This window comes from Corapipo altera, unplaced genomic scaffold (assembly GCF_003945725.1).
Source record: "Corapipo altera isolate COAL_440 unplaced genomic scaffold, ASM394572v1 75, whole genome shotgun sequence".
Lineage (NCBI taxonomy): Eukaryota > Metazoa > Chordata > Aves > Passeriformes > Pipridae > Corapipo > Corapipo altera.
Window position 1 is genome coordinate 4,903,908 of NW_020884887.1, and position 13,984 is coordinate 4,917,891.

At 45.6% G+C, this 13,984-nt stretch overlaps 1 long non-coding RNA gene across 2 annotated transcripts; it reads right to left on the reverse strand.

Annotated features, from left to right (window-relative positions):
* Window positions 1-459: 459 nt before the first annotated feature.
* On the reverse strand, window positions 460-13,744 carry LOC113947227. 2 transcript variants are annotated; one of them, XR_003527657.1, is made up of 5 exons: window positions 13,654-13,744; window positions 11,006-11,189; window positions 10,401-10,460; window positions 2,127-2,308; window positions 460-565 (listed from the first exon to the last, which is right to left on the reverse strand). It is a non-coding gene; the product is annotated as an uncharacterized LOC113947227 (long non-coding RNA). The 2 variants fall into 2 exon arrangements; XR_003527658.1 differs by lacking the exon at window positions 2,127-2,308 and having other exon boundaries at window positions 484-565.
* Window positions 13,745-13,984: the final 240 nt, after the last annotated feature.

Below are 13,984 nucleotides of genomic sequence, written 5' to 3' on the forward strand. Positions count from 1 at the left end.
TAAATATATATTTATATCAAATCCAGGAGTTGGACTCAATGATCCTTGTGGGTCCCTTCCAACTCAGGATATACCATGATTCCTTGATATATTTATATTTGTCATACATTCAGGAAGGCTGACTTTTCAAAGTCTTGCAGGGCTTGGAACAAGGAACAATTATAATCAGGAAGTGAGCAGAGTGAGACATCTCCCATCTTTTTATGGAATAAAAGTTCCATTTCTATCACTATAGGGATAGATCTGACATTAAACTCAAGCTACCTGGATATAGAAAAAAAAAGTCAGGATTCTACGAAGTAAATTCCATACTATTGCTATCAGATTTTAACATTTCAAGACAGATAGAAAAAGCATTTCTCCCCTATAACATGAAATGATCTGGAATTTCTGTGGAAAACAGCCTGACCTGCTGAAGCACACGGAGAAGAGCACATGGAGACGCCAGGACTGTGGCAGCACCAAAGGATGGCTCTAGCACAAGTGTGAGCACCACCTTGCACAGAACCTGGGTCTCTTTCTCACACAGCAGCAACTCCAACCTCTGTGTGTTCTTTGCACATCCCTGGATGGAAAGAATAATTCAAATTAACCATTAGCTGAGATTATTTGGAATTAGTGAGGTTCTGCTTCTTGCTGCTGAAGCATAAAACCTGCCATGGTTGGGTGAGGAAGACTGAGAATGGCCCAGGAGGTTTCTTAAGATGAGTTTATATCTAGATGTTCAACTTTTTAATGATTTTTTTTGCTTTTGTCAGTTTTATTCAAATCTGATAGATCTTAGTCTCTAAACCAGCAGCATCTGCACTGGTTTGGAAGAGCAGCATCTCCAAGAGCAGATGCAGGGGGCACAAGGGACAAACCTCTCATTCCCAGGGCTTGCCCTCTCTGTTTCCAGACCACAGCAAGCCCACACAGCAGACTGAAATTATTTACTCCACAGCACAGGAGCCTTAACCACCTGCGGCAAGCGGAAAATGACAATGACAGGGAGAAAAGGCAAATTTTATTGTGTCTGGAGAACTGCAGCTCCGTGAAGCTGAAGTATTTAAATAGACAAGAATCTTTTGTTCAGGAAACTGAGCACTAATAATAACATTTCCTCCCGCAAAGCAGGCTTCTTCCCAGCTGCTTTCCACGGTCTCTGCCTCCTCCTGTTCTCCTGGCACTGTCCCAGACCTTATCACCCCCCTTTCCCCTCTCAGGCTACAGAACACCCCATGGTTTTCCAGGCTGCCTTCACTCCAGTTTTCCCTCCTCCACCAAACATCCAGATTTTCTATTTGATTCCCTGCTCTGGTTTTTTCCTCCAAGCTTTCTCAGCAAACACACACCAAAAAGAGAAAGCCTCTCTTCTATGGCTCTGGTGCCCCGTGACACGGCTCCCCCTGGCCCCACAACCTTACTGGAAGAGTCTGGTCCTGCTCATACAGACATCACACTTGGAGGACACAGGACACCAGAGCAGGCTCATTCCAGAGTCACCACCAGCATCTTTTGCCAAATGCCTATAGCTTCCCAAAGCTCAGGAAGAGTTTTAAGAGGGATGAAGGAAGACATAGATTGATGTCCCATCACCCCATCAACTTTCCAAACCCTGACCAGAGCATGGAGGTGTTCCAGCTATCCAGCTGGAAATTATTTCATTATTAATTATTTAATTACTTATTCATTTTCTATGGACAAGTTTCCCAAGTCAGCCTTAAAATAAAAAACTGCCCCAGGACACCAGTCCTGTACATGGGTGTTGAGATCCACTGCTGTGGGAGCAGAAAGGCTCTTGGTGTAGCCAGATACCCCATCAAGGGAGGATGGGGAATTTCCTGGAGCAAAGACCAAGCCTTAATTTGTTCCTGTCAGCACAGAACAATGCACTGAAGGAGACAGCAGTCATTGTCTGGGAGAGCAAAGCTGTGGTTCCCGTCTTCCCCACCGGAATCACATCCCTGTCCCCACAGCTGGCAGGTTACGCATCAGCAGTGGTCCCAGGAGCTGAGGGCTGGGAAGGGACATCCCATGGGGAAGGACAAGCCAGTGCTGGCCTTGCAGCCCCTTGCTGAGGCAAAATAGACTGAAGAAAGAGATTGAGCAGTCAGAAACCAGGTCTTTCGGAAATCAAGTCCTACCTGGAGGAAATGTAGGGCTGAAGGAGCCGTGTCTGGGGTGGAAATGAAAGGGGTTAGAGCAGGGGGTTGTGGCTGCTTGGAGATCACAGCTCAAATCCTTCAATATCCTGCTGCTGTCGGGGGACCAGAGGGTCTCAGCAGAACCACAGCTTTCTGAGGTGACAAATTTGAATACCAAAGTGCTGGGTATTCAAAGGGAAATAGAAAAATGAGCAAAAATAAGTGAGTTTAAGGAAAAGGTATCTTGTTTCAATCTTAAAGAAGCTGAAGAGGCAGGACAATTCTTATCCATACCCCAACATATTTACTGTAATTAATTTAAGAAAGAAAATTCACAGATGGAAAAAATATCGTTCAGTCAAGACTGAAGTGTCCTGACGGTGTTGGTGCAAAACATTCACTGGTTCTACTAAAATAAATTGGATTTAATGTTGGTGTGATCTCCTGAGTTCAGCAGGGCCACAATCCTGATCTGCACCCTCAAACCAGCTTTGGAGCAGAGGATGGGTGTGGAGTCAGGAAAGCTGCAAGATATTAATAAATACATAAAAATTAGGGCACAGATTTCCATACACAAAACCCTAAAGAAATTGGATCCCAAACGCCAGTTTTAATTAAAGAGCAGCTTATTATAAATAAGAATATTAAAAAAATCCCAGGAAGTAATATGTAATTATTCATCTACAGAGCTGATGACTCAGATTACTCTATTGATTTGAAATACAGTGTCCAAATGCATTTTACATATACATTAAACTTGTTAGTTTAATAAATATGTGGAGGGAACATGGAAATGTGTGTCTGCTTTTAGAAACAAGTCGCTAAATCCCTGATCCATTCATCTGCATGAGAAAAGTGAAGCAAAGGCTTCACTCCTTTTATTTTATTCTTAAGCAAGTAATGATTTAGAAAATGTACATTATCATCAACACTATAATCACCGTCCCGAGCCTATAATCCCACGAAGGAAGCCTGCACTGCACATAAACTAAGTCTACTGGGGGTTGTTGAAGCTTAAGTTCCTTAAGAATTATTTTTAAGTTCCTCTCCATCAAGGATATTATAAGTAATGAGAGCAGCTGCAATTGTGGCTTTTTAGAAAGTGTTCTCCCAGCTTGTTCTAAAAAGGCTGTTTTAAAGGTCGTGCTGCTGAGCCTGTGGTGCAGTGCCTGGGCTGGCTGGTATAAAGTAACTGCATTTTAGTTGGCATCTGGCTGAGCCTATATTTTCATTTGTAAAAATTGAAAAATTCCTGGAAGAACTCCACAGCCTACCAAAAAAAATGTTCTTCTTGAAAACTAGTTACAAGTTAATGATAATTCCACTTTGGGCAGGAAGGAAGGGTTTAGGCTGGACGTCCCCGGGTGAGTCGGGAGGATGTTAAACCACAGCCCTGCTCTGCTGCTCGGGTCCCATTCACAGCCCAGGCTCCTGCTCAACGGGACAAAACACCCCATTGCCAGGAGATTCATTAAACATCTTCCACAGAACCAAATTACTTCTATGAGCACTAAGTAATTCTGAATATGTGAAAGCTTTCTGAATGGAGTTCAAATCCAGCTTTTCCTTTGATACGTCCCTAGAAGGAACCTCAGATATTAAATCCTGAGAAATGTAGCCGAGACCACGTAAAAGCTGAGACATCCTTGATACATACAATGGGATCCCTTATGCTGGAGATACAGTGAAACATTCATAGACGTCACAGTAAAACTCAAATTCTGATTTATCCCCACATTTAGCTACAGTCGGGGTACAATTCTGGTTAGAGTGTCCATTTGCCTAAAATATATATTTTTAACTACCTTAAGGGGCTTTGGAGCTATCCTGTGTTGGGAAAAGCACAGGTCATTATTTGGAAGGACCTGCTGTAACTTCCACACAAGAAACAGGCTGGGGCACTGGAAATAACCAAAATGGAACTGTACAAGCACTGAGGCAGATACACAACCTCTCCTCTGCACTGAAGGAAAAACCTGCTGTGCTATTAATTTCTTTTCAATAAATGCTCATATTTAAGATGGCTCATGTGAATTGGCATAGGTATAGAATCCTAGAATTCAGCTTTGCCTCTTTCTTCACTGGCATAAATCATAGAATCATATAGAATCATGGAATAATTAAGTCTGGAAAAGACCTGTAAAATCAAGTCCATCCATCAACCCAGTACCACCACCATGCCCACCATGTCCTCAAGTACCACACCCCCATGTTTTTTGAGTACTTCCAGGGATGGTGACTCTAGGCAGCCTGTTCCAATGCTTGACAAACCCTTGCATGAAGAAATTTTTCCTAATGTCCAATCTAAACCTTATGGTGCAACTTGAGGCCATTTCATCTCATCCTGAGGGATGCATGAGAAGGCACAGGATTTTTGTAGCTCCATAGTTTTACCAGGATTCATGTACCTTATAGAAATAGAGAAAGAGCTCATGAGAGAGAAAGTCTCAGCTAAGCAAATCTGGAGAACAGCACAGAGCAGCGCCTCACCCAGCTCCTGCCCTGCACATCCTGGAACTGGGTTCTGGTTCCAGTCACCCTCACAAACTGGGGTACCTGAGGGATCACCACTGCGGAAGAGGGAAATGAAAATGAGATAGATGTGTCCATCTAATTCCTTTGCCAACAGCCCACATCAGCTAGGATGTGGTGCACATAAAGAAAGCAACTGTCCCTCGTCCCCTGCAGAGCTCCGGAGCTGCACGATGTCCCATACTCATAAATGTTTCATTGCACTTCTGGAAAACAGACGTTGCTTTTGAGCAGTCTATGAAACAATATTGTAAACAGCTCAACCATTCTCCCCTCTGGTCTTGGCAGAGCCAAGAACAATGTGCATTCAGGGATGAAAACCCTCTGCCTTGGGCATCCCAACCCAGGGATGCTCAGTGTTGCCTTCCCACCACGCCAGGGAGAGGTGATGGGGCTGGATGGAGGGTCGCAGGATAAGATGGGCAAGGCAAGGAAGAGGGCTTAATGTGAGCGAAACCACAGTTGATAGGGATTGCAGGATTTAAGCTGGAGCCAGTGAACACACTGGGCTGGATGCACCCGCCTGAAAAACAAAACAAAAAATCCAATAAAATGGGCAGATGGTCCTGGAGACATGGGGGGAAGGGGGACTGGAAACAAGGAAACCAGATATTAAAAAATGTAAATGAGAGGGAAATTATAAAAAGCATAAAGCTCCTGTCCCTGAGGGAACAGCTGTGTATGCTAATCCCTCCTGGGCTGCTCCTTTTGGATCTCCCTTCCTTCCTTCCTCCGTCCCTCTCTAATAGCTCCCTTGTTCCTGCTGGACAAAACCGGCCCTTTGTGGCTGCTCTCAGAACAACATTAAAAACAGGAATAGGGAAATTGTAAACAGGAGGCTTTTGGCCTACAGGCCAAGGCACACACCGGCCTCTGAGGTCTACTTCATGCTAAGCAAAGAAACAGATCTTTGTTGCTAAAGGGATTAGGGCTGCGGGATTTCGGAGGCTCGGCGGAGGCATTCAGCTGGCCTGAAGTGGGGGCTTTGTAAAGAGATACCTCCATTATGGCCCCGCCAGCGGAAATGGCTCGCGCTCTTTATGCAATCGGGGTAATGCGATATTGTTGGGCGGCTGAAGGGCTCTGGTGAAGCCTGGCCCTATCTGCTCAATGGCAAATTCTTTCCCTGCTAAATAGATGGTGGGTAATTACCTTTACTGGGGGGGGGGGGGGGGGGGGGGGGGGGGGGGGGGGAACTGTCCATCTTTAACCCTTAGGTGCTTTAATAAGAGCCATCCCAGCGAGATGCCACGGGGTTTGCCAGAGCCTGTGCTCATGGTGGGCTTCTAGATGAGCTTCTACCACCTGCAACAGCTTCATCTCAAATTCCTCATCAAGCAAATAAGCACATGCCATAAAATATCCATCACCTGTGTTACTCTTAGGCTCCCTGAGCCCATCTTGGCTCTTGGGGTGCTGATAGTCCACACTGCAAACCCCAGGACAGCCCTCAACCAGGACAATCCACCACACTATGTCTTCCCACACCGCTGTGGAACTGCCCAGGTTTAGTGACTCAAAATCCTCTGTGAGGTTTGTGGTTGGGGTTTTGGCTGGGGGTGGCCTTTTTTTTTCTTTTTTTTTTTTGTTTTAGAAATAATCAACTAACTCCTTCCTGATGAACAATAACCTATATTCAGGTTTGCATTAAGATTATCCCTTGGTTACACACAGCCCACACCACCTCTATGTAAGTATTATGGAGTTTTCCATGGTTAACTTCTAATTAAATTCCCCAGCTGAGCACAAGAACTGTGGGATGATAGGCAAGTCCACAAACAGCACAGTACCACCAGCGCCTGCACTTCCAGCGGGAATCTCTCCTAAAAAAGAAAGCAGGCAGCACCGAGCCTGCCCGCAGCCAAACCATCTCCACCACCATGAACATGCCCTGCCTTCACAGTTGTAGGGTGTGGGACATCCAGAGATGGGTGGTTACACTTCTCTTAGTGATAACTTAAGATTACTCATTCATTTATCCCAAAATCAAGCGCATTTGCAACTGGAAGAGGTGGCTCTGCTCTGCAAAAAGAATACAAGTCTGCTGCAACATCTAGAGAGGAGAATAAATATGAAATAATTTGCATCTGGGGCTGTTGGATGTGAAGTTCTGCTCAGGTTGTAGCAGCGTTGCTGATGACCAGCTGCTGTCTGTCACCTCTGCCCATCACTCCTCTGCCATCCAGCCCTGCAGCTGGGGAGTCCCAAGGCCATACAGGGAGAGGGAGGGGAAGAGCTGGATATGATGGCACCATTCTAAGCCATTCCAATTTTTCAGCAACACAAACTGGTCATACTGGAACGAAGTTCACTAGAATCCATTCATTTGAAGTTTATAGGTTGGCCTAATAATAAAAGACAACTGCCATACAGTCCATTTTTGTGTGGGTTTTTTTTTGTCAGGCACTGCCTAAATCCCAGCCTTCTCCTTTTTGGCCCTAGTTTCAGACTCTCTTCCCAGGAAAATGTTTGTAAAAATAATTTGCTATAATTAGAAAAATGTTTCATTTAAAATTCATTGCTGGAAGCCTGTCCTGCCAGTCGGAGTTAGGCAGGCTCCAAGACACCTCTTTCTGTGACATGTTCCTGCTGAACTGACAACCAAAGTGACGCCCATGTTTATTTTACAAGAGCTGGGCTTTGAGTTCCAGATCCCAGAATCAAAGGATTATGGGTGGGTTGCTACAACTATTAAAAATATCAGTTGACTCCAGTCCCTGCACCATGAGAGTCCTGACTCCCAACAAGAATGGGAATAACAGGAACGGGATATGTATTAGTTTGACAGTGTCTCGTTTGACTGTGCCTCTGCTCAGGTGTAGCAGAGCTGCTGACAACTCTTGCTGTACCTGTTTCTAAGACACTTGGTATTTGGCCTCCTGAAACACCAACCTGCACACACACACACAGCCTCTGCTCCCTGTGCTGTATAATCTGGGAGCCACCATCCCTCGGGAGAAGGGGGACCATCGTGGCAAGGGCCAAATAAATTTGGATAACGTGACGAAGACCAAATGATGCCTGAGATTTTGGCATTCCAGTGCTCCTAGTGAGGAGCTTTGTTATGCCATGCTCTACCCAGGGGTCACCGTAAAGGCTCCCTGCAACTGAAAACCAGCAATTCCAGCCAGGGATCAGCACTCCCTTTGCCAGTCCCCTCTCCACCCCTCTGCACCAGTGCAGAACCCTCCGGATACAGCATCCCACACACACCACTGCAGCACAAATCCCAGTGCTCTCCCCATCCCAGAGCTTTGCTCCTGGCAAAGAAAAGCACAGTTGTGTTTGTTAAAAAGGGAGATGACATGAAAAGGCAATCCCTGATCACATCCTCTGACCTGGGTTTCTGAGCTTTTAATATCCCTCCATGTCTGGGACTTTCCAAACCCAGCAGAGCAGGCTGGGGGCTGATGAATGGTAACACTCTGACCAATTACAAAGTAATTAAAAGTCCCACCGAGAAAGCTTTGCATATGGACTTTAATTATTATACCACAGTCCTGCCAGAAAAACACAAAAGAGGATCTCGGGCAGCTTGGAGGATGCATATGGCTTGTGTAGGTGGAGAGACCTAAGAGACTGTTACTTTGGGTAGGAAGTGGATTTTCCCTCTCCTATAATCTTGTTAAATTACCCTGGTTTTAAATCAATGATTTATATCTCCCTCTTCAAATCCAGAGGGGAAAAAAAACCCCAAACCCTCTCTAAACAGCCAGTGTGTGACAAGCAATACATTTTCACTTTCATTTACCCTCACACTGCAAAGTTCACTCAGTGAACCAGAAGTGTTATAGGAAAATACTGGGAAGGACTGGTTAAAAAGAAAACCTTGGCTGAAATGAGATGGAAAACAGATTTCCCAGGTTAGGTAAGTATCAGAAAATAATACATAATGTTAGACATCCGAAAAGGGAAGTAGGAAAATATTTAAAAATTTGCATAACCATTTGCAGCCTAAGAAAAGAACAGAAAAACAGTTTCATTAGGAAAGGACATTTCAAACAGGAGGCAGTGCTGGATCTTCCTGGGAAACGGCCATACCCTGTGTCCAGCATTGACTTTTTGTGAGTGCCTGTGTAACCGACTGAGGACTCCCAAACAGATTTTCATTTGCCATTTGGGTTTCAGGGAGTCTTCCTCCCTGCTACACCAGTTCACATCTGTGTACGTCTGGAAGCTTCCAGGGGGAATCATCTCGTAGCAACACTCACAATAATACAATAGACTCGGCACAGATCTGGGACTGAGGCCATGCTGCAGCCCACCTGCAACAGGGAGCACTCTGAGTCTATCCAATTAACATCTCATCAACCCTCCAGTTTTGTGAAAGCCCCACTGAGCTGCCATTGAGCACCAAAGCCTTTGTCACTTGAAAGCCAACCATGTCCTAGGCTGCATCAAAAGAAGGGTGGACAGCAGATCTAGGGAGGTGATTCCTCTCTCTATTCTACTCTTGTGAGACCCCACCTGGAGCACTGTGTCCAGCTCTGGGGTCCTCAGCACAGGAAGGATGTGGACCTGCTGGAGCGAGTCCAGAGGAGGCCATAGAGATGCTCCAAGGGCTACTGCTCTGAGAGCTCTGCCCTACAACCCAAACGCCCCATGTAAGGTATCAGCAGCAGTGACAGCAGAGAGGAACTGCGTGTCCCAGAGCCGGGAGGAAGCACTGACATCACCCATAGACGTCTTTAGCTCTGCTGACTCACTGCTCTTCCCCCCAGCAGGAACAACATCCAAGCACTGGGAGCATTCCCACAGCAGCCTGTGTCACCGCTGCTGGAGCCGTGGCTGAGCAAGGCGTAGGGGAACACAAAAAAGCCCCTTTCTATTTCTGGACCCTGGGTGAGGTGGATGGGTGGAAATCACCAGGCTCTCCGTTCCCGTGGGAAGCCATTAATAACCTCCTAAACACTGCCACATCCTTTAACAATCGTGCTATTATGGGATGCTGAGAGAGCAGCCATGGGGTTGGTAAGCCCACAGGGCTCCTTCCCCCGCGCTGCCCACCAGGCACTGCCAGGACGGTCCCACCATGCCCCAGCCCTGGCACAGCACAAGATGTGACTGTGTGTGCCTGTCCCCACTGCTGACGGCGTGTTTGGAAAGGAAATCCCCCCACGTGGCCTGGAGGACCGCGAGGGAAATAAAGCCATCTGTTCATTGAGACAGACCTGCTTCAAACCAATTAATATAAAGAGCTTATATTAAAGGGTCTCGCTTCGATGCAAATCCCCTCTTGTAAACAAACCTTACAGGTCCCAGCTCCAGTCTCCAAGGCAAGTCTCAATCTGATTAGTTACTCCACATGCCTTAAATTCCCCCTTACCAATGAATAAAACTATCTTCTTGCTGACATATATTAAACACTTACTGAATTTCACCTTGAGGTGTCCTTTTCAGTGTTATTTAGTGAAACTGGGACCTCTCTGGGTGAAAAACAAGCAAATTAATTTGTTTTCTTGGGAGTAGTTGTCCTCCAGACCACCAACCACACAGCACAGCACAAGACCTCCACCACAGCCCAGCACACACAGAGTTTTATCTCCCATATATGCACCACTGTGGACTATTTTTGGATGCCTGCCTAAGGCAGAGCACACAGGGCAAGGTGTGCAGTTCAGTATATTAAAAACAAGAGAATGAATTAATGAGAAGGGAATTCAGCAACAGTTTTCTGCCATTCTCCAAGCAGCAGCCCTGGAAAGCACCTGTGGGAAAAGCACTTTCTGTAGGTGAGCTTACCTGGGCAGGATGAGGACTGAGTGTTGCTGCAGGAGCACACACATGTTGGCTTCATGGACTCTGGAAAAGCAATGGGATGAGGAAACAGTCACCCCTATGGAGGAAATGCATTTGCTGGCTGATGGTTGTAAACATGGTGAGCACCAAACCGGATCCACAGGCTGCTCCTCCACAGCTCACGGAATGCTGAGGAAACTCTCCACAGCTCCTTTGAGCAGCAGCTTTCCATCCCTCCACAAAGACCCATTTTTTTTTCTCAGATATTTCTGAGACAAATGTCTTCTCGGTCTTTCCATTTAAATACACAAGCCCAAAAGTTCCCAAACTTGTAACACAAACTGGCAAAGCCATTTAGCAATGTACATCCCTGCCCTTTCCAGCTTCAGCCCTGCCCTGCCCCACTCTGCTCCCCACAGCAGGGACGTGGTTCCAGCTCAGTGGGCACATGCCCAGCAGCAAAGAGGGTTTGATTCTGGGTCAAAACCAGCCTGATTTTTTTCTTTTGGCTCATATATCACTTTTTTCCTAATATGTTTAAAAACAGACACAGAGAAGCAGAAAATGACAAAATTATGAGAGCTAACTGAATATTAAGAAGCATATACCTCAATTATTTGCATTTCTTTCCTGTCTTCATAAGTAAAGCTGAGTCTCTAGATGGTCTCTGGGGTGTTGACACAGAGGTTTTGCTTCTCGTCTCTTGCTTCAAGTCAGGTCCCCTTCACTCTGGAGAAGTCCCTTTTCCCAAACAGTAACGGAAATTTCCCAAACACTTACAAAGTAATGGCTCTGCAGTAGAAGACAGAAAGAGAGGAGAGTGAGATGCATTCCTGGGGAAAAAAAGAAAAAGTTTTTCATTAAAGGTGAACTCTGCTGTCAGCTCCAGGACTTCCAGCCGGTAAAGAACAAGGATCTCTCCCTCGTCCTGGAGGCAGCAGAACAGGAAGTTTTGGTCTTACAAAAAAATTAATGAAATAGTGACATTGTGGGTGCCCTGTACTGAGCTGCCCTGGAACTGCTGCATCAGGGAGTCTGATGGCAAGAGAAGAGCTGGTGCTGGGAACACTTGTGAATTTGGCATTGAAAGTGTTACAGAAAACGTACCATAAAGTTCCTCTGAGGCTTTAATTTCCCTCCCCCCCACCTTCCTTTGATTTTGATCCCCTCCTTCCCTCATGTCCTTTGAACTTTTAAAAAGGCACTTTAAAGAGATGTCATAAAGCAGTGAGTTTATTCAGGATCTCCTCTTTGATGCTCCTGCTGCTGCGTGTGAAGTGCGGCCCTGCAGGATATGGAGCCAGAGGAGCCGAAAGCTGAGATGGAAAGGAAAGGGCAGAAAAGTGAAAGTGTGGACACAGCGTTCTGCAACAGCTCATGGACACAGGCACAACCCCACGCTGGCTTCTGGGCTACAGGGACCTATTGTGGTTACACCCTCTGTGCTCCTCTGAGGTCACTGTGGGCTGGCAAACTCAAGGGGGAAGTGATGGGAATGAAGGTGAGGGGTAGCTGGCTTGGAATCCTTCATCCCAAAGGCCATCCTGATCTCACTGCAAGATTACAGATATATGACAGTTACACACACACGTGTGTGGTATCCCCACAGGAACAGCCACGTCCATGTCACGTGGAGCCACCCAACACTCAGGGATCAGCCCAGCAGCTCCAGGACTTGGTGCTGGAATCACCCAGCAGCCTTTCCCACCTCCAGCTGTTCTAGTCATAAGAGTCCCTGCTGTCAAACATGCCAAATGTTGTTAAATAATAAAAAAAGTATTAAATAATCCTGTGCACACATACTACACAATCACCAAGAACAGGCATTCGGCTTCCAAGCCCTTCCCATTGGAAGACAATGACGCTGCCCAAACAGAAGGAAGTGGCTACAGAGCTCAGCACCAGCTCTTCAGACCCAGGGGAAGTGCATGTTCCAAAACCTCCTTTCCATACTGGAATATCTAGAAAGCTCAGACTCACAGAATCATTAAGGTTGGAAAAGCCCTCTAAGGTCATTGAATCCAGCCTCACTGCAGCCCAGGCTTAGGCTGGGTGACTTTTTTCCCCTCCTGAATGTCTTTCTGAACTAAAATTGGACATTTCCATGGCAAAGTTGGTTTTGCAGCACAGGACTTAATGGCACAACGCCACCAGTTGGAGCCTCTCAACTTTATTTAACCTTTGCATAGGGAATTGCATTAACTCATCCAAGAGAACCTCTCAGCAAGGGAGAAACAGATGTTCAGGCATTAGATAAGCTACAACAAAGTCCATGGCTTTTATCAGCAGGGATGTGGGTTTGGGGTCAGTTTTGTAATTTTTAGTGGTTGACCAGTAGTAGGAATTATTCAGAAATAAGTGAAAATTATCCTGAAAATTTCTTGAGAGTCTTTTGAAAGGATATTTTTCCTCAGTTGCCCCTTTTTACCTGCAATATTAATTTCTATTCTTTTTTTTCAAATTACAGCCAAGTATCTTCTCCTGAGACTGAATGCAGATGCAGCTGGAATAGGAAATTTTAACTTGCTTCCAACCTGGGAATTTTGCACTTTAAACTTGAGATAAGGAGAGAACTTTATTTTAAAGACACGTGTACCCAAACAAAAGACAATTATACTTCCAGAGAGGCCACCCCACAGTGCTCCTGAGAAACAAGTACTGCAGAAAATAGCAAAATGTAAAGGCCTAAGCAATTCTAGCGTATATTTATTAAATTATTCCCATTTAATACACTCCTAGAATCATAGAAACACAGAATGGCTTGAATTGGAAGGAACCTTAAAGATCACCTAGTTCTGGCCCCCTGCCACAGGCAGGGACATCTTCCACTACACCAGGTTGCTCCAAGCCCCAAACTTGGCCTTGAACACTTGCAGGGCTGGGGCAGCCACAGCTTCTCTGGGCAACCTGTGCCAGGGCCTCACCACTCTCACAGGGAAGAAATTCTTCCTAATATCTAATCTAAACCTGTCCTTTTTCAGTTGAAAGCTATTCCCCCCCTTGTCCTGTCACTCCAGGCCCTTGTCCAAAGTTCAGCTCTCCTGGAGCCTTTAGGTACTGGAAGGTTGCTATTATATATATATATATATATATATACACACACATACATACAGAGATGATATATACATATATATACACACACAAAGTCAAATAAGGAGATTTGGGGCATTACAACCCCTCTACAGTTAGGATTGTCTTCTTGAGATGTCCAGAAGAAAGGCCAGCCCTTTTTATCAACACCCAAGCAAAACAGTACCTGCACTGCCCTGAAGATCTTACAGAAGACAAGGGAAATCTGACAAAGCCAGCAGGGTTCTTCTTGGTGCAGCCAAGTAGCCTTGGGAAGCACCATGGCAGCCTGGTTCCTCCTGCAGCTGCTCCCTTCACACAAGTATCCTTGAGGAAAGCAACCAAAGAGAAAAAAACTAGGTAGTAAATGAAAAAGGAGTATTCAGTGAAGGACATTTTTTGTTACGGTAGATTTTTTTAAAGACACATTCAAAAAACAAAAGCTGCAAATATAAAACCTGGGACTACAGAGAAACCCAGCACTCAGCCTGTCTACATCAGGCTACCCAAACAGCACC